Source organism: Penaeus japonicus, unplaced genomic scaffold (assembly GCF_977035675.1).
Source record: "Penaeus japonicus unplaced genomic scaffold, GWHDUDI00000001_assembly GWHDUDI00000034, whole genome shotgun sequence".
Lineage (NCBI taxonomy): Eukaryota > Metazoa > Arthropoda > Malacostraca > Decapoda > Penaeidae > Penaeus > Penaeus japonicus.
The window spans coordinates 7,216,569-7,221,568 of record NW_028234436.1 but is presented as its reverse complement, the minus strand read 5'-3'; positions in this window follow the sequence as shown (position 1 = coordinate 7,221,568).

Genomic DNA, 5,000 nt, shown 5'->3' with positions numbered 1-5,000 from the left:
GTATACCTGTCTATCTATCTTTTTATCTATCTATCTATTTATCTACATATCTATCTATCTATATATACAGTATGTAGTTATATATATAGATATTGATAAAAATATAGATATGTATATTTATATCTATATCTTTATCTCTCTCTCCCTCTCTCTCTCTCTCTTTCTATATATATATATATATATATATATATATATATATATATATATATATATATATATATATATATATTTATAGATACATATATATGTTTATATGTATGTATTATTTTGTATACAAATATGCTTTTGTTTACATGTATACATACATACATACATACATACATATATATATATATATATATATATATATATATATATATATATATACATATATATATGCTCATATATATGTATATAGTTGATATATATCTATATATATGTACATATTTATCTATCTATCTATATATATACAGTATATATATATGTATATTTGTATATATTTACATATATATGTATATATGAATGAGTATATGTAAAGTTATACACACACATACACACATATATATATGCTTAGTTCTGGCCCTTTTTTAGTCCCATAAAAGGGATACAGTTGGGCTATATGTACTACACTTACAAGAGAGCAGCCGGTCCCAAGCCCGAATAAATGGGGAGGGTTGGCGGCAGGAATGGCACCCGATTGTAAAAACTATAGCAGACTGAATATGAATCCGGACTCTAAATGATTCAGATCATAGTAGGGCGTCCTCCATAGACACAGCACAGTCAGACCGCCGTGAGACTGTGAGAAGCGGACTATAGGTACCGTATCAAGAGTGGATATGGCTAAAGAAGTTATCTCAAAAAGAGAGGAAAGCTGGGACATTGAATGTGGGAACATTGACAGGAAGAGGGAGAGAGCTGACCTGATGCAGAGAAAGAAGGTGGATGTTCTGTGCCTACAGGAGACCAAATGGGATGGTCAGAAGGCGAAGGAGATGGGAGAAGGGTACAAACTGTACTACTCAGGTGTAGAGAACAAGAGAAATGGAATAGTTATTGTACTGAGCCCAGAGATGAGAGTGATGCTTGGAGGAATTATGTTACATATTCCAGAGGAGGAGGTTTGGTTGGGGGGAGACCTCAATGGACAAGTGGGAGAATGGAACAGGAAAACGGATATCATTGAATGTCATGGTATTGGGAGAAGGAACCCCGAAGAGAACACAATTGTAGACTTTGCGCTGGCGAACCAACTTGCAGTGTTAAACACCTTCTTTAGGAAGTGACGCAGCTAACTGATAACTTACAGTGGTGGAGGACGAGAATCACAGATTGATCACGTCATGAGTAGAAGAGGATTAAAATGAGTCAAAGACTGTAAGGTTTTACCATTGGAAGCAGTTGCTAAACAACATAAATGGTCATGTGTAAAGCAGTTCTAGAAAACAATTGCAAACAAAAACTGGTTAAAATAGAGAAAACACGCTGGTGGAAGCTAAACGAGGAGAATCCTTGTGAACAGTTTACAAATAAAAAAGAAAAAAAGTCAGTGACTAGATGACTGAGGTTCAGGCAGTTTTTTAAGAGACTGTCAGCACAATAATGAGGGCTGTATCAAAGGAGGGAAGAAAAAGGGGACATGGTGGTGGGGTGCTGAGGTTCAGGAAGCCATCAAGAAGGCATACAAGAAGGTGAAAAAGGCAGTAGCTAAGGCAAAAAGTGAAGCATAAAAGATCCTGTATGACAAGCTAGAGGGAGAAGAGGGACTGAGAAAGGCAATAAAGATAGCTAAGCAAAGGAATAAACAGTCACAGAACGTCTATTAATCAAAACTAGTGAAAGATATATATTGGAAATGTGCTGACTGGTAACCAACAAATAAAGAACAGAATGGAAAGAATATTATCAACAACTAATGGATGTAGAAAACCCAAGAACTGAGAGAGTAATATTACCAAAGGAGGAGAGAAAGGTGAAGGAGGTGAGCTTAACAGAAGTGACAGGCTAAAGAATAGATGTAAAGAGGCTAATCAGTTGGACCAAATGGCATCCCAGTGGAGACCTGGAAAGTGTGTGGTGAGACTTCCGATGGCGTATAGGATGGAAGCAGTGGCGGTTACTAGGAAACAGGAGGAGGAGATGCAAGTAGCAGAGACAAAGAGGCTGAGATGGTTTCTTGGATTGACGTTGAAGGACAGGATTAGGAACGAAAGGGTGAGAGAAAGAGTGGCAGTGGAAGAGTTGAGAGAGAAGTTAAGAGAGGCCAGGTTGAGGTGGTTGGTTATATATATATTGTGCGGAGAGAGAAGAGGTAAGTAGGGAACAGTGAGGAAGGAGGTGGTTGGGCAGAGAAGGAGGGGATAATCTAAGAGGTGATAGAAGGATTGTGTGAAGGAAGATCTGAGCATAAAGGAGTTGAAAGAGGAAGATGCAAGAGACAGAGCATTACAGAGGAAGAAAATCCGCATCGGCGTCCCCACGTGAGTGGGAATGAAGCCAGATGATATATAACACACACACACACACACTCACACACACACACACACACTCACACACACACACACACACACTCACACACACACACACACACACACACATATATATATATATATATATATATATATATATATATATATATATATATATATATATACATACACACACACACACACACACACATATATATATATATATATATATATATATATATATATATATATATATATATATATACTTATACACAATAGCACGCGGTATAATGTTGATAATTGGAATGGAGATATTATGTATATTAATAGCAATAACCATCATTATGGAATAGGAACATTATCACTATGATGATGGTAATGTGGCGATCATGAGGATGATCTTAATAGTACAAAACTTGACAGGTAAAAAACAAACAAACAAAAAAGACAACGATAGCAATATATAGAATAATGGAGGGGAAAGTAATAACTAATTGTTATCATATTTAGTTTATAAAGTTAACATTTGACTTTTCTTTCCAGATGAATCGCTTGTTCACACTGAGCTGCGTCCTTTGCGGGGTCGTTTCTTGCGGAGTTTGTTCAGAGAGCCATGTCGGCGGCCGGGCGGCGTGGACAACCGGCGTGGCAGAAGAGGTTGGGGCGATGGTTAACTTGGTACTGGCCTCCATAGGAACCTGTCACATGACCCTGTTCACGCCCAATGAGACATCAGTATTGTCAACTGCAGTAAAGTGAGTGACCCTTGCTCTGTTGATAAAGATATAAATGACTGAATATCTTTACAACGCAAGAGATGTAATTAACGCTTTTCGATCAGCTCTTCCCCAGAATTACATGTAATTCTGACGAAGAGATAATCTAAACGCGTGTACAGAAGTTTGCCTCAAAATAGACATGCAATCTTGAGTCGAAAATAGTAGACTCCCAACTTGACTTCATGAATCTTTGGTCCCCCTTTTGCTAGTATTTCAGCAAGGAAAAGAACCAAAACTAAACATCCACTGATTGCGACTCGTCTACTAAACAATTGCCTAATCCATTCTATTATGTATAACTCTGATGAATAGACCAAGAAAGGGCAGGTAACGCTTTGTACAAACAATAAGAAACGAGCTGTGCTGCAGTGTAAAGATCAATTTTAGTAACCTGTTTCACAGTGATAGGCTACTTCAAAGCAAGTCTGGGGCCAAAATCCATTTTTTTCCAGATTAAAAAAGTATCATAAACCAAGTGTACATAACATTAAAAATGCAAGCATGTGTTGAGTATAACGACAACATAAACTGGGAAGTCATTCAACGAGCACAGATTACAAGTTAACCAATTCTGTTGAAGATTTTTGATATGTGTGTCCATACCTCAGACTCACATACACAAAATATCGAAAAGATGAAAGAAACTAGATCTATACTTATATAGTTATGTCCTTGCTAATCTTACGAGTTGCCATCATATGCTTTAAATGCGATTTAAAAGATGTCAGCATTGCAATTGCTTAAACTTAAAGAAAATATCTATACATGATTTTCAACTTTGGGGTAAGATTTAAAATTTGTAGTGAAGATATTAAGATATATTTAAAATAGTTTTCACACAAGTGCATTTCATAATTTGCATATATACTTCTAGTGCACTTGTAATGATTATCCTAATTCTTGAGTTAAAGTTGAACTGTAGAAAAAAACAAACAAACAACAACAACAAAAACGCATATACACACTATTCCTCAATCTTAAGTTATCCTGTAACTTCATCTACATATAGACTCTGCATTGATTAATGGTATACTTTAGCTCAATAATATGTGAGCATGACCAAAATTGCAAAGCAATATCTGAAGACTGCAATGTCTTCAAAGCAAAACTTTGTACTAAAAACTAAATTTCCTGCCTGGCCAGGTATATAAATGCGATCGACATACAACTCTATCAAGGGGAACAAAACATACTTCACAAGAGGCCCTGGGCACAAACTTCGAGTTTTCCTTGCAAGGTTCTCCTTCTTGATTTCACAACAGTTACAGAAAAGAATGCTGTTCCAAATGGGTACATAAGGTATGCTACATGGTTGTATTTGTAAAGTTGAAGCAAAAGTAGGTATTTAATGCTGATCGTAGATATAAATATTGAATAAGATCTTTCATAAGTGAACAGAATATTCAGAACTAAGGAGTTTTATTGCAAATTACAGATGAATGACAAACAGCATGTTGGTGTTTTTTATCAATAACAGTATCTTTTCTGGCAGTTTCTTAGAAGCATTTCAACTATCAAAGAGTCCAGAAATCCAAGTCGCCCCCCCCCCCCCCCCCCCCCCCCCCCCCCCCCCCCCCCCCCCCCCCCCCCCCCCCCCCCCCCCCCCCCCCCCCCCCCCCCCCCCCCCCCCCCCCTCATTGTAGGACCAAGATCATGTATGGAAGCCGTTGTTCATCATCCAAGCTTCCTCAATTCTGAACACGTGCTTTATCTCGTTCTCCACGACTTCATGCTTCAATATAACAATGCTCCTTCTGGTCACCGGAGGCAAGCG